This window comes from Fukomys damarensis, unplaced genomic scaffold, assembly GCF_012274545.1.
Source record: "Fukomys damarensis isolate Sample0158 unplaced genomic scaffold, DMR_v1.0_HiC HiC_scaffold_6, whole genome shotgun sequence".
Taxonomy (NCBI): domain Eukaryota; kingdom Metazoa; phylum Chordata; class Mammalia; order Rodentia; family Bathyergidae; genus Fukomys; species Fukomys damarensis.
The window spans coordinates 25,811,871-25,835,467 of NW_022900918.1; the positions used below are offsets into that span (position 1 = coordinate 25,811,871).

At 35.5% G+C, this 23,597-nt stretch overlaps 1 pseudogene; it reads left to right on the top strand.

Annotated features, from left to right (window-relative positions):
* The first annotated feature begins 1,971 nt into the window (after nt 1–1,971).
* LOC117285109 overlaps nt 1,972–23,597 on the top strand; it is a 33,364-nt pseudogene continuing 11,738 nt past the window's right edge.

The window sequence follows — 23,597 nt, forward strand, 5'->3', positions numbered from 1 at the left end:
GTTGATACATCTAAGGCAGAAATATTGCTGTTTGTGCACTGAATTAATGATTTTTTGGTAACCAAAAGAAAATAATAAGAACTTTCTGACTAAAGCAGCAGAATATCAAAGAGAAAAAGATCCAAAATCAGATACAAGGCTTCAAAACAGAGTGAAGAAGCAAATGTAGTAAGGACAGTGTCTAGTTTATATCTAGATGTCCTCTAAAAGCTTCTGAGCTTTCAGGAGGTGGCTGAATGGATTTATTGAAGATGGACAACCCATCCTGGGTATGAGGGTCACCAAGTAATAGGCTTGTTCCCTGAATAGAATAACAAAAGGAAAGAAGAAAGACTCACTTTCATATTTTTTCTTTGCTTTAGCCATCTGTCTCCTGGCTTCCAGTTCCTAAATGGAATAAAAAGGTAAAGGAAGGCTCATTGCTGCTGCTGCTGCTGCTGCTGCTGCTGCTGCTGCTGCTGCTGCTGCTGCTGCTGCTGCTTTCCAGCCTATCATGAACTGTTTCTCCTCTCCCATCACCCCTCCTCCATGGTGCCTTGCCTTGGAACCAGCCAACTATGGATTGAAACCTCTAGAGACTCAGAGCTAAAGTAAACCATTTTTCCTTTTGTGAGTGTCATGTATTTTGTCCCAGGAACAAGAAAGTAACTATAACAGACAGATATACCACTCATATTTGTAGTTAGTATTAGCCTAGCACACAGGTATGCTGGCTATAGCAGTTAATATTAGAATGAGCAAGGTCCTAGGTTCAACACCTAATACTGGAATAAATAGACAACATTAAAAATTGAAAAAAATTAAAATCCAAAGATAAGAATTTTATAAACATATTTAACATCAATGAAATTGTTTGGTTTCCAATTGTCCAAATGTAAATATTATTAAATTTGTAATTTTCATGTGTATTGCTTGCAACCCAAAGTAAATTCTTATTTAAGGAAAATAAATTTTAACCAAAAAATTTTTAAAACTTATTTATTTAGGGTTATGAGCTTTGTAAGCATTGTAGCAGTTAATTCTTTATTTCATGTATTACAGATGTAGGTGACTTTTTTAAAGACTTTCTATTTAGTGAAAGAGGAAAGCTAGGGTTCAAGATGATGGAATCCTTCATTTTAGGGGAAAAAGTGAAATACAAAGCAAATTGGCTAATTCCTCTGAGGAATATGCAGTGCTATTTTGATCATTACATTAAACAAACATTGGATTTCATAGTTACATATTCTTATAAAATGAAAGATACTATAGAAATGCTAACATTTTTAAGTGCACTAAACTATTATAGATGTTACTCATAAATGAACAACTCAGGCATGTTTTAAGCAAGATGTACCTAACTGTTCAATTCTAAAAATTAAATCTGAACAATACTGAATTATAAAGAGATATTTTCTCATTTCTCTAAGCATGGAAAACATTTCAAAATAGAAATTCCAATTATATATGAAGTTTTCATTGATCTCTGCAATCACACGATATGGTGATGCTCTGATACACAATAGGATTTTATTTCTTTTACATATCCCTCACTTCACATAGTGATAGGTGTATGCCTGTACTATTATGTCTTAGGTATTATATTTTACCTCCTTAAAGATGAGGAGCAGCAGCATCCACTTTTAAACTTTACAGCATGTGGTAGTGTTCTACCTACCATGAATGTTCAATAACTGTTTCTGGAGTTAAAGCCTGGAGGAAAATATTATCAAAATTCAGACTGCTCCCCTGGATAAAACTGAATGTAACACCCGGGTAATAATCCTCTTCATCCAGAGTAGGTTTTGAAGCAAAATAACTTCTTTAGTAGAAAGAATCCAAGCAGAGAGAAAAAAACAGCCATTGACCTCCAAAAGTACTGTCGGTGTCTGTGGCTCTGTAAGAATGTCAGACTCAACTGAGATTTCTCTTCCCAAAATACAAATAAACAAACCAGTAACTCCACCACAGAGTGATTTGTGTGTTGAGAAGATGGAGGAAGCAAACGGTAAGAAATCAGGATATGTAGGTTCTGATGAAACTTCCCAGCCCTCTTCCTGGGTGAGTTTGAAATGTATCATTTTCTGTCTGTATTTAAGTCTCTTGGCCTAGAATTTCAGCCTAACTGATAGGGTCATATAGAGGAGAAATTGAAAGCAGATTGTCTGAAAGTAATCCATTTTTCCTATAGATCTTTGTAAACTTGATCAATAATGTAAACCTGCACTGTACAAGAGTAGAGTTGTTTCTCTGAGACCCGTGGATACATGAACATAGACCATTGGAGTGTCATATAACATTTATGGGCCTCGTTCATCAATGTTTGTCTGGACTATGAATTACACAAACTAAGGTTACTGAGGCAGGTATATAAGGACTCACGGGAAGAGCACTAAATGATCATAACACTGATTACATCTAATTAAAAATATATTTTCATTTAAACAAAAATGTTAATGTCACCCCGAGGAATACATGAAAATGATGCCAGTGTGTACTTTGATTTAAAATACAAGTGATATTCTGTCGTATTACCCCACTCATTTGCTGAGTTGCTTGAAAATTGCTTAGTGCTCAGTTTCAAAGCATATTTTTAAAATTTTTGAGTCTGTGAAATACCTTTTCAGGATATGTCATTAGTCAAGATAGTCAAGCCACATTCGAGAAAATAAAAGGAATGCAGATCTATCGACTACTGCACTGTAGAGAGCCCATCATTTGGATTTTGAAATGTTCTGCTTCGTGCAATGCTGCCAAGAACCCTTGGAGAGAACTAGTACAAACACATTCTGCAGATGAGAAAGTCAAGGATCCGTGGCGTTGGCCCAGTGAGGCACAATTCCATCCACTGAAGAGCAACAGAAACAAGACTGGAATAGACAAGAGGATGGGAAGCAAAGGGATGGGAAAGGCATGACATGAGTAATATGGTACAGAAGGAGCACTCCCCTCCCAAAAGATGAGACTAGAGGGGAGGGAAGAGTAAGAAGACAATGGCGGTGGGCGGATCAACAGTGATCACAGAATGCTATGCACATACATGAATCTAATATGCAAACCCAATAAAAACAAATAACATTTTCAAAAGAAAAGAAAATTATGTATGAATGCTTCAAAATCCATACACTACTACTGTGCATCATGACTTTGCAAGTGATGACCTATAGGCGAATCTTGCTTATTTACCCTATTGTACATTTTTAAATGTCTTTTAAAAACAAATACAAAGAATTCGTATTTTCCAATGCATAAAATTATATGAAATTAAACTTCAGTATGTATAAAAAGGGTTTTATTGGAATACAAGCGCATGTGTTCAGGTGTGGAGTGTCACTGTTTCCATGTTACAATGTGAGACTCATGTAGTTACAGCAGAGATTGTAAGGCGTACAAAGCTGCAAGTGTTTATTTGGCCCCTCGGAGAAAAGGTTTGCAGATCCCAGTTACATAGCGTTGCTTCCTTCCTAATAAATGTTTGTGTCCGTAGATGTATTCTAAATGTAAAGTGGAGCCATAGGAAAAATAAAATGCAGAAAATTTTATTCCAAAGATGCTGATGAGTAATATTTTTAAACAGCAATAATGCATCGGATACAAACGCTCGCTCTGCATTTTCCCTTCCAGGCAATTTAGAGTTCATTGGTTTGAAAGCTTCCTCAAAGCCTTACAGTGCTTAATACGTGCATGCATTAAACCTCTCAAGCTGGCTTGGCCTAAGTGTTGTGAAAAAGTTCTTGGAGGCAATTTATCACATACGAATTTGTCACTGATTAACTCTTTTTAGATGTGTCGTGGAGCAGAAAAGTAAAGTGGATGGTGACATTTTTGACACAGTATTTTTCTACCAAGTTGTGGGGACACTGCCAGCTGGTGCTAAAGGAATGTGTGTGGCTGGACCGCAGCAGGGCCTTCCTGAGGCCCAATCCCACCCTCTCAGCACTCAGGTTTTGCGGAATCTGAAGCTTGTATAAAATGAAGGGCGATCAAATAAAAGATTAGTGCCTACAAATATGATGCTAGACTTAAGGTTTTAGAAAGAGCCCAGGCAAGTGAAAGGTGCTGAAGTTTAAGTTTCATCAGCCTCAGAAAAAGAATCAGTTTACCCTCAAAGAAAAGAGGCCTCACAGAGAGGCCATCCCTGTCACTACGTTCACAATGCTAATAGATTTATTTGTGAAGCAAAGTTCCATATTTTAGCAGCCTCTTGGGTTAGGAAAATACCCTTTAGATAGCTTTAAAGCCTTCAGCAGTACAGTTCTGCTCGATTTTCTCTATTTTCTGGGGGAAAGAAATATCTAGCTGAGGAACAGTGATGTGAGTCTCCAAAGACACAGCTGCAGAAGTGCCATTCTTCCCAGTTTCACTTCAGTCCACTCCTGCTCTGCTTTCTTTCAGCTCTTTTTTGAGGTTAAAACAGAGCTGTGAAGTAAAGTATCGCCTGCTCTCTCTTCCGGGCTCACTGTGTGAGCAGAGCTTCAGAGGAGCAGCCTGGTCTCCCAGCAGCCGGGTTCTATCCACTTACTCTGACTCCTGTGCTCTCTTCCTGTCCTCTCTACTTCCAAACATTCCCTTCGCTTTCTTCACTTTTGATGTTAGATTTCTTCCAAACAGAAGACATATTTGTCAGAAACAGTGGATGAGGCTCTGAGGACCAGAACTAGGATAAAACAGGAAAAAGGTGGGCCAAATAGTTGGTAGAAAAGTAAGACTTAGTAAGACTTAGTTTTAGGCCTGGGTGGCTCTGTTGCCTTTTCTGATCTGGCTTCCACATTGCTTCCCTTTACCCATTCAACCCTGAGGGTGGTAATGGCTTCCTAAACTGCTATTCTCTCGGTGTCTCACGCAGTGTTTGTGTCCGTTCCTGTAGGTAGTTCTTCCTTGCTGCCCCCAATTCTCTTAGACTGATCTTTCTCTAAATATTCTTCATTCAAGCTATGTGAATTAAATTATTCTTAGTACAATCCACTCCAGTATAGATCCTATGTCTAGAAAAGCTGGGCATGTGTGTGTGTGTTCATAATCTATAGTTACTAAGATTGTGTCTAGGTAAGTGTGCCCATAATGAAGTGGCTTTGTACACTAATCTACCACTGTTTATCAGAAACTGCTCTCTTTTATCCCCAAGCCGAGATTTTCATTAATAAAAAAATCTAAAGAGCAAGAAGTTCTGAAATATATAGGAGTTTTATAAGGAGTCAAACCAATACTCAACATCACGGAAGTCATAAATACTCAATCCATGTCCTTCTGTCTTAGAGATTTCATCTTGCAGTATTTATATTTCATATTCAATAACACAATAACATATAATCTGCCTATTTATATTTTATGTATGAAAAATAATCTTGTTTGGACTGCCTTCATTATATATATCATTACACTGCAGGGTTGCCAACCACTTCAGTTTACTCTTATTTACTGAAGTTACTTTAAATTTCATATACTTGGAAATAATTAATAAATGGACAACAGAAATTTTAACATTGAATCTTGTTTGAAAATTCATTTACATTTCATGGAAAGGTCTTTGATAATCATAATTCTTACTATTTCTGTACATAATAGGAAATAAAATATATTACAAAGATAAAAATAAAAGACATATTAATAGAATTATAGTTTATAATTTTAATCAAGTTCTTTCATGATTTCTATATCCTATGATACTAACAATAATAATGATACGACAAATAAATAAATTTTAAATCCAAAAAACTATTGCTTTTTCCATAGCTATGATTAATGAGAAGTCCATTTTTTACAGTTAGGAACACCAAAACTATAATTTAAGATCTGGATTCAGAAGAGCAGAAATTACTGTGAACTTGACACATGTCCTAACTTAGTCATATTTGAGATTCAATTTTTTCTTTGTTAGCCCCCTTCACCCGTAGTCTAATGTAACTACACATTGGCAGTTTTCACTTGTACTTTTTTGAGCATTTCAGATATCAGCAAGAAAGAAAAAGGAAAGAGCCAGACAACGCACTAAGCCCACACAGACTAGTGTCAAGTTAAAGAAATACGTAGAGCTGGGAGTGGTGGCACAGGGCTGTAATCTCAAATACCCAAGAAGCAAGGTCAAGAGAATAGCAAGTTCAAGGCTAATATGGCAACTTAGTGAGACCCTGCCTCAAAATAAAACATAAAAAGATCCAGAGATGAAGCACCTCTGGATTAATCCTAGTACTATTAAAAAGCAAAAACACTATGGGATTTCCGTGGGAGTCACTAGAACAATGCTAGTCATCATCAAAGACTATCTCAACCCTATATCTCACAGTGGCTTTGCTCCCTGGAGCAAATACATCCCTGCAAAGCTGTAGGCTGTACACAATACTGCTGGCCACCTCACTGACAACATTGCATTTATGTTACAGAGGACATCAACAAATTTTCTTGTACTTAGGAAAACATCTGGAGAAATTGGAATCAGGAAGGATAAAAGAGGTTTCTTACTTATGCATAGATCAGAGCAAACAACAGTGACATAATAAGGTCTACTCTTGCTCATTTCTAACTCTTTCCCTGGGTTTAGACTGAGAATACATTTGTTGCTCTCATCTACAGGATAAGCATTTCAACCATAAGTTTTGAATTGAACTGAGTAATTTGGGTGTAAAACATTTATGAGCTTCCTCTCTTTATTATATCCCTGTTTATAGCTGTACAACATGGCAATGTTGTTAAATGAAGAATTACAGCAGTGTTTTTGCTGATTTTCTAGATGTCTGATTAAACAGTTATCACCATTAGCTGCAAATGCTGGCATAAAATAGAATTTGTTAATGACATCACTTGGACCCCAGTGAAAGAGTTTCTACAATTCTTTTTGTGAAGTCTTGATTTAAAAACTCAGGGATCTCAACAGAACTAAAAGACAACCCACAATGTGGGAAAAAAACTTTTACCAGCTGCTCCTCAGACAAAGGAGTATTATCTAGAATATATAAAGAACTCAAAACAATCAGCCCCCCCAAATATAAAGCCACGATTCAAAAATGGGCACCTGAAATGACATTTCTCAGAAAATGAAGTAAAACCAGCAAGTAAATATATGAAAAAATGTTCCACATCACTGGTTATTTGAGGGATGCAGATTAAAAACAACACTGAGATTCCACCTCACCCCACAAAGAATGGCTGCTATCAAGAAATCAACCAATAACAAATGTTGGTGAGGTTGTGGAGAGAAAAAAAATCCCTCTCCATTGTTGGTGGGAGTGCAGACTGGTGCAACCTCTGTGGAAATCAATATGGAGATACCTCAAAGAACTAGGACTAGAGGTTCTATTTGACCCAGCCATACCTCTGCTGAGTATCTTTCCAAAAGAATTAAAGAACCATTTCACAGTGATATATGCACACCCATGTTTATAGCAGCAGAGTCTGTAATAGCTAAAACTTGAAAACAGCCCATTTGCCCATCATTTGGATACTGGATAAAGAAGACGTGTTTTGTCTATGAAATGGAATACTATTCAATCATAAAGAATGAGAAATTAGAGTCATTCATAGGAAAATGGATACGTATTGAGGATATACTCCTAAGTGAAATAAATACACATGAATAAATACCAAATAGTTTCTCTGGTGTGAAAAATCATAATGATATATAAGATCCTAATGATATAATTGACAATGTGAAATAGGAAGAAAGGAGCTAAAGGTGTAGGGAAAGTGGGAAGGGTAGGGGAAAGTTAATAAGGGAAAAGGAAAAAAAACATGAGAAAATGAAAAAATGGAAATAAAGTATTTGTAAATAGGGAAGGGAGGAGGGGGTGAAGGGAGGACAGGGGTAAGGGGAAAAAATGAGAACCAAGACTCACCATGTAAAGGTACAAGATCCTAATTATGAATGTAACTGTACTGTATACCTAAATTGTACCAATAAACTCAATGAGAAAAAAAAATACTCAGGGATCTCATATAATTTGGAGTTCGGCATTTTTATAAAATTAGACTCACAGCATAAGGTTTCCATCCTTTTGAGACAGCAATGAACTTGACACCTGGGTCAGCCACTGCTCCCCTTTCTTGAGTTTTTTCTTTGTTTTTGTAAAATCACACCTTTGTTTCCCTCCTAGTGATTCGCTGAGGGTCTTTCCCTCATCATTTTGCCAATTCCTCTAAATTTGAATGGTAGAATTCTTCATGACTCAATTGTAGGTTTTGAAAACAGTTCTTTTCTGATTCAAGTGGTCCCTCTAAGCAAAGCTCACTTACTCATAAAGTATGTCACATGGGTATGTTGGTGTGTAAAGTCTTAAAGTCCACAAAGGTCTAGTTCACTGTTTTCCCCACTCTTCCTTGCCCACTGGTTATCATTTTATTCCTTGAATGAATCACAGCCCTACCTGCTACTCCTATGTGAAAGATTCTTCCTCTACTCCTTTGTCTGCTTCCTACCCATCATTCAAATATCTCTTTTGGCCTAGTTGTACTATTTTTTGATACACAATGAGCACTTATACTTATTTATTGATTTTTACATTAAGGCATTCTTGACATATGTATTAGGAAAAAAGTCACATGAGACATTTTAACACCCCTTTGAGAAGTTAAAAATCTCTCTGATCAAATCGAACCTAAGGATGCTCCAAATAATTTTAAAAGAATGAGCTGGTGATTACACACTGTGTTTAGTGACCTTAACATTCTACTTTTCTGACAATATGTTATTTTAGCCTGGAAAAGCTTAACTACATTATACTGAAAGCTAAATTATTATGGGATTTTAAAAAAATTCCTAATTTCAGAGCAATAAATAAAAATCACTAATTACTACACATTTCTGCTAATTATTTTTAATCAAAAAATTTCAAAATAGAGAATTATACTTAAAATATATATGGCAATGCTGTTTTTCAACCACAAAATTTTAAGATATTTCACTTTCTAATTTAAACTTAATTGAGTAATGTGCCGGGAATTTAGCTCAGTGGTTCCAGCGCCTGCCTCACAAGTGCAAGGTCCTGAGTTCTATCCCCATACCAAAAAAATAAATAAATAAAATTTAAAAATAACTTAATTGAATTATTTCAATATGTCATGTTCCTACCTCAATAGTACAGAGCCAGGGATGTAGCTCAGTGGCACTATGCCTGCCTGGCAAGTACAAGGTCCTGAGCTTGATTCTCAGTACCAAAAAAAAAAAAAAATGCAAATGATTTACCAAATACACCCAAGTTCAGGCTAATCAAGTGAAATAAATAATATAATAACAAATTCATACTTGCATATAATTATTGCCGATGATGTGGAACTAGGTATTTAGAGGTTTCTTCCAAAAATAAGGAATAGAATGAAAAAGTTTGGTATCTTGAGATTATCTTTTGAGCTGAAGGCTGTCATCTCTTTTCTGCTATTCTCTGAAGAACCAGAACATTTGCATATTCACTTGAGCAAAGCAGATGGCTGCCCACACATTCTCCCTAGGCTTAACACTTGTTCTCTTGTTTGCCAATCACCCAAGGAATTTGTCTGCCATCTGTGGAGCTACAGCCTCTCCCTTATCGTATGAGTTTATGACAAGTCGATCGAGTGACTTTACACTGTGCCTTCTGAGGTGATTTATTTTGATACCTAACCATTGCAGGTCATAATCTGCACTTGTCAGGGTGAGCTAGGTCAGCTGCTGTGACAGACATTTCCTTCCTATCAATAGTTTCTCACACAAAATATTTACCTGAACAGCCAAATGGAGTAGCATTGGGTTCAGGTCTCTGGAGTCTCTCAGAATGCCAGGCTGATGGAGCTTCCACCCCAGTACCTGGTGCTGCGAATCATTGTACTCAGAAAGAACAAGTAGAATCAATCAAATCCTCCTACAGAGAACTGACACACCTCACTGTGCTCTCCCTTGCATGGCTGCAGCAGATTCAAGGCCATGCTTAACTTACCTCTAGTATCATAGGCTTTGGGGAAAGGATTGAAGAAGTGTGATCCAACCGTATGCCCAAAGGAGACCTGACATACTGTACAGTGGAAAGAGCAATATTTTGTAGCTTAAAGATCCAATTAAAGAGAAATTATATGTGATACTTCATTTATACCTGCAAAACAAAATGGTTCTATAACAAGCTCTTCAAAATCCTTGCTTCTCTACTTCTACAACCTTCCCTTTTGGAATCATTAATGGCCAGAATATCATAATCAATCAGACAGACATAGATCTGTACTATTCAGTCCATGAAACTATAAAGCTTGGCTTGTCCATACATCTTTGCTGAATAAAAGTGATTATTTCTACCCAAAAGCACTGTACTTTTTGGCCCTGTGATTCTGAAAGGCAAATCCCCAGTTAATTGAACAGAGGTAATTGACATTCGTAGATAACTAGTAGGGGACGTGACACCCTCATGAAAGAGTTACTTGTGAGAGTGAGATTGTCTTAGTTACTTTTCTCATTTCTGGGACAAATACCTGCTACCCACAACTTGCGGGAAGTGAAATTTATTTTGACTCCCAGTTACTGTCCCTGGTCAACTGGCTACAAGGCAGAAGCATGGCCAAAGGGCACTGGGGACAAAAAGCTGCTCGTGCCATGGCAGTCAAGAAGCAGAGAGCAAAAGGAGAAGCCAGAGAGGGAGATATACCCTTCCAGGTCTTTCCCGCAGTAACCTGCCTCTCGCTACACCCCACCTCCAACAGCAAGTCAGTTACCTGATCTAACCCACCGACGAGTGTAGCATCCTCACAACCCAACCACCTTCTAAACACGAGGCATTTGGGGGATCCCCACATTTGACTAATACAGAGATAATAAGAGACCTTAGAGAACAGATGTCAATTTTGAGGATACTGTAATACAAATACTTAGCCCTGCCAATCAGTATGCGATTTTCAAGTTTTCTATAAAAATGACTGCACATTTATACCTTGAAATCAGTGTTTGATGGTTTCATTTATTTTTTACAACTCTTTGTGTTGTAAAATCATCATCACAGTCTTCACCTCCTTCATTAACATCGTCATTGTTGCCTCTTCCTCGGTGGAACTTACCTACAGAGTATTTAACATTGTACTTAGTACTAATGTAAACTTTTTATGGGAACCTAATATGAAGTGTAACACACAGGCCAGGCAAGGTATCTCTCTTTGCCAGTAAGCTTTGCTTAACTGATCTTTCCTGCACCAGATTTGGAAACTTTAATTTTAATTATTATTGAGATCTTCCTAGTCAATAAGGGAAAATACAATACTGATATGTGGTAGAGAACAGAATTATAATTACCAGATCTTAGAGAAAGTGGGGAGGAAGAAAGATGAGGTATCTAATAGGTACAGAGGCACTTGTTGGACAGAACAGCTTGTGATACTCTCAGCAGCATAACTGTGGCTGACCAAAATTAATTGAATATTTTAAAAGAGATAAAAGATATGATTTTGAATGTCCCCCAAATAAGGAAATGATATGTGTCTGAGATGATAACTATGCCAATTATCCTGATCAACTCATTATACGTCGCATGCATGTACTAAGTATTGCACTGTACACTACAAATGAACAGTTGCGTTGTATCAATTAAAATTCATTAAAAAAAATTCAAACATGAAAAATATACTAAAAAGAGGGTTTAAATTCCAACTTTCAGAAAATCAAAAATAATTTTCCAGAATTACCATGCCATCCTAAATAAGCACTGTATAAAATTAATACCATATAAACTATATAGCACTCCTAGGAAAGGCCAAGATATATTTTAAAAAACATGTGATAACATATGCCACAACTTCCTGAAATTTTATTATTCTTCCAAAGCCCACTATTGTGAGCATAATTACATTTAAACTTCAAGATTATATGAAACGTGGTTTTCTTGTACATCGATCCAGCTAAACTAAAACCCCAAATCCCACATTTGTCTTCCATATAGGTCTCCAAGTTAAAATTGGCCACAAATAAAATTTGCATATGACTGAAATAATTGCAGGGAAGAAGCACCAAGGCTTATCCTCCAAAGGTGAGTGTAATTCAGGAGCTCCCCGCAGCTTAATTCATGCATGATGTTGCCCATCTGCTGCTTTATTTTGGTATTAGAGGAACAGCCAGGCCCAAAACTCCTCTGGCTTTTCCACGTCTCCTCTTTCTGCTTTGGCAACTGAGCTTCCTGAGGGGCAGTTTTGTTGTCAACAGCACCATTTTATCCCCTAAGCACCTTCCTCGGTAAGGAAGGAGGCAAGGGGAGATATAATGGTTCCAATTGTACTTGTGCTCCTTTCCCATTTCACATCTATTTTTCTTCCATAGATTCCTGTTCTGCCAACTTCAGACCTAAGCCTACCAGCAAAAACAACAATCTTAAAATGTTTAACAAATACTCACCACGCATATGGTCAATTCCTATGATAAATATTATTATTACTTATTTGATTTCTGATTCTCTGTTTCCTTAACAAACACATATTTAATAAAATGAATCGCTAATAAATACCAAGCAGCTTAATTTCCTTGGTAGAATTCTTGAAAGGACACATTAATTCTCTTAAGCTTTTCAAGTGAGAAATTGATAAATACATATAAAACTCACTGCCTAAAACGTTTTTACACTCGTATTATATATAAAATGTTTCTAAATAATGTATGTTAAAATTTTTAAATTAACTTTCAATATTTCTTTGTTTCCATTAAGATTATCAGTAAATTTAAAGCAGACAGTACAGTTACATTTATCATTGGGATCTTGTACCTTTCCACGATAAATCTTGGTTCTTGTTTTTTCCCCATGTCCCTGCCCTTCCTTCACCCACTTCACCCTTCCCTATTTATAAAGAATTTCTTTCAATTTTTTTGTTTTTACATATTTTTCTTTTCCCTTATTTCCTTTCCCCTTCCCTTCCCACTTCCCCTTTATCCATTTTCTTCCTATTTTAACTTCTCAATTATACCATTTAAACCTTGAGAAATGATTCAACATTTACTCAATGTGTCCTATTTATTCTACTTGAGTATACCCTCAATGTGCATCCATTATCTATAGAGGTTTCTAGTTTCTCATTCTCTTTGTCTGAGTACTGCTCTATTTAATAAAAACAAAACAACACACCTTATTTATCTAGGCTCCACTTCATGGGCAATTGGGCTGTTTCCAAGTTTTAGCTATTACGAACTGTGCCACTATAAACATGGTTGCACATATATCACTGTGATATGATTCTTTTAATTCTTTAGAGAAGATACCTAGCAGAAGGATAGCTGAGTCAAATAGAATCTCTAATCTTAGTTCTTCGAGGTATCTCCATATTGAGTTCCACAGTGGTTGCACCAGACTTCACTCTGAGCAACAATAGAGAAGGGTTCCTTTCTCTCCACAGCCCCAACAGCATTTGTTATTGGTTGATTTCTTGATAGCAACCATTCTTTCTGGGGTAAGTGGAATCTCAGTACTGTTTTTATCTGCATCTCTCAAATGACCAATGATGTTGAACATTGTTTCATATATTTATTCAATGCTTTTACTTCTTTGTCTGAGAAGTGGCTATTTATTTCAGATGCCCATTTTTGAATCAGGTCTTTGCATCCGGGGGGGCGGGTGTCTGTTTTTTTTTTTATTTTGTTTTTTGTTTTTGGTTTTTGGTTTTTTTTTTGTTTTGTTTTTTTGTTTTTTGTTTTTTGTTTTTTTTAGTTCTTTGTATGTTCTAGATAGTAGTCCTTTGTCTGAGGAATACCTGATAAAAATTTTTTCCCACATTGTAGGTTGTCTCTTATCTCTGTTAGTGATTTCTCTTGTGCTGCAAAAACTTTTTAATACAATGAGATCCCAGTTGTTGATTCTTTGTGCAAGTTCTCGTGCTGCTGAGGATTTGTTCATAAAGTCTTCTCTTATGCCATTGTCACTGAGAGTTCTACCTAATTTACTTTCCAGTAAGTTTAGTGAGTCTGTTTTCATATTTATCTTTAATCCACTTGGATTTTAGTTTAGTGCATGGTGAAAGACAGGAATCTAGTTTTAATCTTTGGCAAGTTGAAAGCCAGTTTTTCCAACACCATTTATTAAAAAGGTTATCTTTCCTCCACTGAGGATGGTCAGCTCCTTTGTCAAAGATGAGGTAGCTGAATATGTCTGGTGTTGCTTCTGCATCTAAAGTATTCCATTGAACCTCAGGTTTCTTTCTTTACCAGTACCCTGTTGTTTTTTATCATAGTGGCTTTGTAGTACAGTTTCAAGTTGGGCATTGTGATACCCCCTGCCATGTCACTGTTGCCTAGAATGCTTTTGCTATTCTAGGTCTTTTCTGGTTCCAAATGATTTTTTTGATTGTTTTCTGTAGTTCACTGAAATATACTGTTGTGATTTCAATAGGGATTGCATTGAATCTGTATAGAAGTTTTGGAATTATGGCCATTTTCACTATGTTGATTCTTCCTACCCAGGAGCAAGCGATGCCTTTCCATCTTCTTATATCCCCTTCTATCTCTTTTATCACAGTGCTGTAATTTTCAATGTAGAGGTCTTTTGTCTCCTTCGCTAGACTGATTTCTATATATTTCATTTTTTGGATGTTATTTTGAAAGGAATCGTTTCCCTAATTTCTCTCTCAATGAGTCATTTATTTGTGTACAAGAAGGCTATTGATTTTTGAGTGTTGACTTTGTATCCAGCTACTCTGCTGAATCTGTCAATTAAGTCTAGCAGTCTTTTGGCAGAGTTTTTTGGGGCTTCTATGTAAAATATCATATAATTAGCAAATAGTGACAGTTTAACTTCTTTGTTTCCTATCTTACTTCCTTTTTTCCTTTCTCTATTCTACTTGCTATGACTAATGTTTCCAGAACTATATTGAAAAGGAGTGGTGTTGGTGGACACCTTTGTCTTGTTCCTGGTTGTAGCATGAAGGTTTTCAGTTTTTGACCATTTAGAAGGATGTTGGATATTGGTTTTTCATAGATAGCTTTATCAGGTTGAGATAAAGACCATCTATTCCAATTTTCTGTAGGATTTTATCATGAATGGGTGTTGAATTTTGTTGAATGCTTTTTCTGTATCTATTGAGATGAACATATGGTTTTTGTCCTTGACTCTGTTGATACAGTGCATTGCATTTATTGATTTATGTATGTTGAACATCCTTGCATGCTTGGGATAAATCTGACTTGGTCAGGGTGTATATCTTCTTGATGATCTTCTGTATTCTGTTTACCAGTATCTTATTGAAGATTTTTACATTTATGTTCATTAGGGAGAGGCCTGTAGCTCTCTTCTTTGTTTGGGTCTTTCCCTGGTTTGGGAATCAAAGTAATACTTGCTTCAAGGGATGAATTTGGAAGTATTGCTTCCCTTTCAATTTCACTGAAGACTTTAAAGAGTAGTGGTGATAGTTCTCTAAATGTCTTGTAGAATTCAGCAGTAGAGTCATCAGCACCTGGGCATTTATTTATTGGTAATGTTTTAATTACATTTTTAATTTCACTGCATGTAATTGGGGTGTTTAGACTTTTTAAATTTTCTTCATTCAACTTTGGAAGTTCATATGTACCTAGGAATCTGTCCATTTCTTCTGTATTTTCCATTTTATTAGAGTACAATTTCTCAAAGTAGTTATTGATAATCCTCTGGATTTCTGGTGGATCTGTTGTGATTTCACCTTTTTCATTCCTAATCGCATAGATTTGAGCCTTTTCTTTTCATTTTCTGATAAGGTTGGCTAAGGGTTTATTGAATTTATTTATTCTTTTGAAAATCCAACTGTTTGATTCATTGATTTTTTGTAACATTCTCTTAGTTTACATTGTGTTAATTTCTGCTCCGATCTTTATAATTTCCTTCCGTGTATGAGATTTCAGTTTGTCTTGCTCTTCTTTTTCTAGAAGCTTAAGGTTAAGCATTAGGTATTTGAGCAAGCTCTGTCTTCCTAGTATGGGCAATTACTGCTATGAATTTCCCTCATAGAACTGCTTTCATTGTGTCCCATAGATTCCTGAATGTTGTATTGGCATTATCATTTGATTGTAGAAACTGTCTAATTTCTTCTTTAATTTCTTCTCTGACCTAATGGCTGTTCAGCAGGGTTTTATCTAATTTCCATGTGTTTGTGAAATTCTTGCTGGGCTATTGATCTCCAGTTTAACTGCACTATGTTCTGATAAAATATAGGGAATAACTTCAATTCCTTTGTGTTTACTTAAGCATGTTCTATGAGCTAGCATGTGGTTTATTTTGGAGAATGACCTATGTGCAGTCAAAAAGAATGCATATTCTGATTTTGTGGGGTGAAACACTCTGTAGACATCTACTAAGTCAGTTTGTTCTAAGACTTGGTTCAGTTCTGTTATTTCATTGTTGATTTTTTATCTAGATCATCTATTTGTGTCAGTGGAGTATTGACATCCCCCACTACAACTGTATTAGTGTTTATTTTATTTTTTATATCCATTAATATTTGTTTCATATAGTTGGGGCATTAGAATTTGGTGCATATATATTTACAGTTGTCATTTCTTCCTCTTGCCTTATTCCCTTTTCAAGGATGTAGTGTCCTTCTTTGTCTCTCTTAATTAGTTTTGGTTTGAAATCTATTCTGTCTGAAAATGAGATAGCTACCCCCACTTTTTTCTGGGCTCCTGTCCCATGGAGAACTGTTTTCCCTTCTTTTACTATCAGTCTATGAATTTCTTTGTGGATTAGGTGGGTTTCTTGTATACAGCATATTGTTGGATTTTGCTTCTTAATCCATTCTTCCACCATTTTTTGTTTGTTTGTTTGTTTTGTTTTGTTTTGCTTTGGGATTGGTAAATTGAAGCCATTAACATTGATGTTATAACCTTTTTGTATTGACTTTTTATACTCATGTTTTTTTCCTGTTGTTAGTTCTTTTATTTTTTATTTTTCCCTCTCTCCTTTTAATTTCCTGCTTACCTGGTATATGCTTTGTTGGCCCTTATGGAGTTGTGGTCCTCATTTTCTTTTTCCAGGATATGTTTAGAAGTGTTTGGAGGGCTGATTTTGTGTTCATGGAATTTCTCAGGTGTTCTTTGTCCTGGAAGAATCTTATTTCCCCATCAATTTTGAAAGATAGTTTTGCAGAATACATCAGTCTAGGTTGGAGTTTGTTTTCCTTTAGGACTTGAGATACTTCACTCCAGGGTTTGTGTTGAAAAGTCTGCTATGATTCTGATGAGCTTTCTTTTTGCATGTAATTTGTTTCTCTTCTCTAACTGCCTATAGTATTTTGTTCTTCTGCTGGTTTTCTGGGATCTTGATTATTATATGTCTAAGTGTAGTTTGTTTTGTTTTGTTTTGTTTCAATCTTGCCTAGGTGGAGTCCTATATGCCTCACATCTGTATGTCAAATTCTTTCCCTCTGTTTAGGAAGTTTTCTGTCATAAATTCTATGAACTTTTTTATGTCGTTTGAACTTTCTTTTGCTACCTCATGGATTCCTATCAATCTTATATTATTCTCTGTATCATCTAAGAGTTGTTGGATTGATTTCTTATGGTCCCTTACTGTTTTTAAGAGATCTCTCTTTTCATGCTCACTGACTGCAATACTATCTTCTATACCTGAAATTCTATCTTCACATTCACTCACCCTGCTGTGAATGCTTTCTATGAAGTTTTTAATCTCCTGGATATCTGTTTCAATCTGTTTCATGGATTCCATTTCTTTCCTATACTGGGCATTCAAGGTTTTCATTTCTTTCCTATGCTGGGCACTCATAGTTTCCATCATGGTCCTGAGCTTGTCTATTTTTTTTATCTGTTTCTGTTCTAGAATTTCTAATCATGTCTTTCATTCTTCTCACCAACTCTGTGGTTATCTGGGAAATTATTTCTGTTTTGAATTTTTCTAGAGCCTCATTTATCACTTTTTTTACTTCCTGTTCTATCATTTCAGGGTATCTAGATGGTTGACTATCAGACCTTTCCACCTCATTTCCCCCAGAGTTTCCCTTTGGTGAGATGGAAGTCTATGTTTGTGTCTTGTTTAAATGCCTTCTCATTTCTATTTTTGTCATTGGTAGGTCCTTGGTTTAATTCCTGGGTTAATACTTTTATCTTCCAGATATATCTGGTCTTTAGGTTTTGAGTCTCTAATGTCTCTGAGGCAATCTCATTTTCATTATACCAGGAAGGACAACTGATTAGATCAATCACAATACCTTAGCTCTAGTGATACAATCAGCAACACAATAGCTTCAAGCATAGTTTAGAAAATGACAATTTGTAGCAGTTATTAATCTATTCCCTTTAACTGGGTGAATTAAATCAAAATCAAAGGCCAGCCCAAAATATGTTTAATAAACATATTGAAGAGTGAATAAACTATTCAATATAGCAACTTTACCTTTGAGGATGGGAATTTAGAAGGAGTTGGGGAGTGAGGGAGGGTTAGATAGATAGCACAGAGAAAGTTTGAAAGTAAGGTCAGAAGATATAGGAAAGTTACACAGCTGTTGAAGAGAAGAGGAAAAGATAGAACAAAATGTACCCAAGAAAAGAACAAACTAACAGCAATAGGGAGGCTAAAGACTAATCACTTTCTTTTAAAACTGATGGCAATTGAGAGAAGGAAAAAGAGAAGAAAAGGAAAAGAATGAAAATAAATTCAAATCAGAATAGGAATAGGAATAAAAAGGGAGAATAATGGAGATCAAGGTGGAAGAGAGAGAGTGAGAGATAAAGAAGATAAGATAAATAATATAAAAAAGGAAATTTTTTGAGAAAAAATAGACAAAAATTTTAAATGATTAAAGATAAGAAAAATCTTACTTTGAAAATAAAAAAATACAAATAGACATAGAGGTCCTCCTTCAGGGTATGCCTCTATTAACACAGTAGACAGTGTGGGCAGGAGTGTTCAGGTCTAAGTAATTAGTCTCAGCAAGCCAGCAACTGTCCCCTGAGGTTCAGGTTGATTTTTTGCTGCAAGGTCCAAGTTGAGGTCTTTAACCTCCTGCTAGGTTGAACTCTGCAAGGTTCTACTGCAGGTACCAGGTTTCTTTCCCCTGAAGTTATATCAGGTTCTGATGTGAGCTGCTGGTCCCTCCAACTTACCAACTATGGTGGTGTGGTGTGCCTTTATCACAGATTTTCTTCACTTTTCCAGTGGGCTTCAATTTTCATCTAGTAGCCTCAGAGAGATCCTCTTTCTCTTGTTCACATGGGGGGGGCACACCACTGTGTTTGCACCTGTGTGACTGGGCTCCTCTGGTCAAAGGGGCAGGCCTTCCAAAGGTTTGTTTGCTGCTGCTGGGGTCCTATGGGGCACTCAACTTTCAATATTTCTAATCAATAGTTTTTTTAATGTTGATATTTGTAGTTAGAATTTGGTCTCAATATATCCCACCAGAGTCCAGATTTTGTGAATGATAATCCCATTCAATGTCAACTTCACACCATAGCATTTGCAGATAATTTAAGTGTAGCCAGGCATTGTGGCACATTTCTATTCCCAGCACTTGGGAGGCTGAGGCAGACACATTGCTGCAATTTTATTAGCAAATACAGTTTAAAACAAATATTTCCTCTTGTTGGCTGCACAAGCTCTTGCCACTAGATACTGCCCATGAACATGATAACCTACTCTTGCACAGTGTCTCTTACTCTCTCACCAAGGAATTGTGAGAACTGGCACTTCCATGACACCATAGCTCTTCTGTGATAAATGTTCTTATTAGGCCCAATCTATAAAAGACATTGAAATTTGAGTATTGGTACTTTCTAGGTAATGCCAGTCAAACATCTCCTTTGAAGACATAAATGCATAAAGAATTCCTTTAGTTTTTATTTTATTTAATTTTACAGAGATGCAATTATTGTTTCATTTTCTGAAATCTGGAAGCTAAAGGTGTGATACATGCCTTCTGACTCATACTATGTAACCAATCACAGAAGCTTCTCTTGCACATGTTGCAGATGTAAATACACCAAGGCTTCTACTTTATATCTTATTTATACAAGAATTTTCCATCTATTTTCTATTTGTGTGCATTAATACATTCACATATCTGTGTGAAGCTTCCTGCATATACTCAAATTCTACACATCTAATATTTTCAGCATCAATTGTTACATCAAATTGATTATTTAAATTACAAGTTTAGTTCTACAGGTTTCATGTATATATGTATATTTATGATGCATTATGCAAATTACCAGCCTATTGAAGACCCTGAGAAGACTGAAAAGATATAAAGTAGACAAAATCTCTATATGATCATTTAAATTTACCAACAATTTATGTATTTTTCTCTTCTGAGTGCTTCTTCTGTCTTCCCTTTTAAAATCTTCTGACCTTCAATTCAGTCATCCAATATTTACTTGAAATGAGCAAGCTCAAATATACTCTTCCTTGACATTATCAGCCTACAGAAGAAAAGAAGTCTAGTGTAAAAGCAACAACAAAATGAAAATTCTTTCTCTACAAATGCTATAGGGACTTGATAATATAAGACCACTGAGATTGTAATTAAAATTGTTAATATTCCAAATATCTGTGCTATGTTCTATGACTCCTGAATTCTTAAAAATGATATGGAAGAGTATAATAAACAACAAAATTTTTCATATGCACATAATCACAATTCAACTTACATATTTAAAAAAAACATTTAATTATTTCCACTACCACCCTTCAGACTTCCTCTTTCATACAGCAAATACATGTGTATCCACTTTCCTTAGTGAGATAATTTCAAATTTGTTGCACTCAGCCATAAATCCCAGACCCAGAAGAAGACTGCTGGTTAGCCTCACATTCATGGTCATTCCATTATAGTTTGCTGGTGGTCTAGTTCTTACACATGATGTTCATTTAGATCACCCATCTATCAACTATATATACTTACTATATGCCAAAAATTGTGCATTGTGGTGGGCAATTAAATATCCTGCTTTTTATGGAGCTCATATTCTAGTAAGAGCAGAAAGGTAATAAAAACTAAGAAATATAGTGCTTCAGGTAATAAATGCTTTGTAAAATGGCATGATTAATGAGGAAGTAGGAATTGTAGTATTAGAAAACAGAATTGTTAAACTGAGCTAAGACTTAATACAGATGATGATGTCTAATGAACAGAATATAAAAAAAAAGAATAATTCAGGAAAAGCTACAGAGGCAAGAGCACTTCTAGTGTGTGTTAGGAATGAGAAATTGATGTGTAAAGATCTGAATGAATTTTAGGCCACATGGATGACAATAAAGATGACAAGATAATGGATGCTAGATCATATATACATCTTGGACCTATTTCTCTCAACAACACAGATATCAAGTGAGTAATTATGAAAGACAAGAACCACAAATTAACTTAAATGTCTAATGCTCATTTGGTTATCAACACAGGAATAGACTTGGGAAACAAGGAAAAAGACTAAGGTAAAAAATTCATGAGGCTACTCTAAACATCTGTTTAAGAAAATTAAGTGCCTTTCACCAGATAGTAGTGGAATGATAAGAGTTATTATTCAATGTAGAGCAATATTATTTTCTTTTTTGAACATGTTTCCAGCACATGCTGATTACATTCCTCATGGTGAGTTGGTACATGTACATAACACATCTTAATTCTCTTTTTTTTCACCCTCTTTCCTTCCCCTAAACTATCCCCTTCCTCTACCTCTGTATGGATTTTTGGTAATTCTCTTAGTTTATTATTACTTGTATGTAGTACATAATGTTTTCATTCAGTTTAAAAAATTAGAAAATCAGCAAAAGATATGAAGAGAAATTTCATTAAAGAGGATATAGCAAATAAACACATGAAAAGATATTCAGCACCATTACCCATTAGTGAAATGGCAAATTAAAATCAAAGTATACCGCTATACATTTAGAATGACTAAATTAAGAAATAGTAGCAAATCAAATGCTAGTGAGGATACAAGGAAACTAGATCATTTATACATTACTGATATGAAGTCACTCCACCACTCTAGAATTCAACCTGGAAGTTTCTTAAAAATGCTCAACATTATTTTCATGTGAAACAAAGATATGCATGGAAGAATCTTTTAGTTTGGGTTATATTCAATATAAAATTCTATAGATGCTCATTAGATATTAACAGATATTGCAAAGTCTGTTAGATGTGTAGGACTGGGTTTTAGACAAAAGGTCATAACTATAGGTATAAAGTATGGTGTTATTTATCTATGGATGATATAAAAAGTCAGAGACCTGGATCAGATCACTGGAGAAATGTGTATCAATACTGTAGAAAAGTGAGTCATGAAGCACTTCAAAATTATGGTATCAGAAGGACAAGGAGAAGCCAGAAAAAGAAACTGGAAAAAAACAAAAGAAAAGGAAGAGCCAAAGAAAACTTACTTCAAGGAAAGGGACACCAACTCTACAAATGCTGCTTAAAGTTGAAATGACAGCCACTAAGAAGCTACTGAATTTAGGAAAGTGACTGGCACTTATAAACCCACAAGAACTGTTTCACTGGAATAAAGCTTGATCCAAAGGAATTTTTGAGATAACTAAGGAGACAGAATGAATGCAGTAAGTATATACAACAATTTCAAGAAGCTTAAATCTAAAATGATACAGAGGAAAGTAGAGTCAAGGCAACTGTATTTCATTTTGTTTTTTAGCATGGTAAAAATATAATGTTTGTGTGACAATAGAAATAGTCCAAAAAGAAGGCAAAATTGTTCATGTAGTAAACACAAAGAAATGTTTCTAGAATGCTCTTGGATAGGTAGATGGAAAGTATAAGCACTTACTCTAGGTGATAAAATATTCAACTCACCATAATTGGCATATGAGTATAAATGCCAGTCAATGGACAGATATGTTTGTGTCAATGGTTAAGGTTGCTTTTATGAAATAGTGATGATAATATGTTTCCTATGCTTCATATTTATAATAGCTGACAATTTCATATACAATTTTCAGAATTATTGAAATATTCAATGATTAACATAATTTTCACTGAATTCATGCATTGCACCACATAGCTTTTGAAGCACTGGAGAGACTGTAGACAAGATCCCTACTTTGGTAAAAGTAAGGACAAACACAAAATTATCACAGAGTACAAACTCAAGACAGCTTTAATGGGGAAACAATGAGTCAAGTTCAGAGACTGCAGGCAACTAATAATTCTTTCTATATCCATGGGAACGGTGTGTAAGGAGGATTTGAGGCCTTATACTGACTTATTAGGAATCTGCAGTTTCAGATACCTCTCTCATTCAGATATATCTCTTGTCCAATCTTTTCCCACACTCTCAGCTTCAGTGACAGAAAATCCAATAACCCAGTGTACAAAACTACACCTGTATGCCCATAGATACTGACCTTTTTTCCACACTCTATCCTCAACCCAAAATACTCATTATCCCTTCTCATAAGCTACCAATATTTTAAGAACCTTATACAACTGCTGGTTCTTCAATACCTTGCTACAAATAAAACATTCTCTTTGGGTTCATATATTGTATCACTTGTTGTCCTACTTATTATTTTTTCTTCCAAATTGAACTCATTGATTTGATTGATATATCAAACACTAAACATTGAGCAGATACTATGTTAAGTACTAAAGTTTACAAAGTAAACACATGATCTTCCCTTTGTGGATGTTTTTACATGTTCACCTTGCCCACAAATTGTCAGTCCCTGATTTATCTTTGTATCTTCTACTGAACTTCCCAGATCATCTTC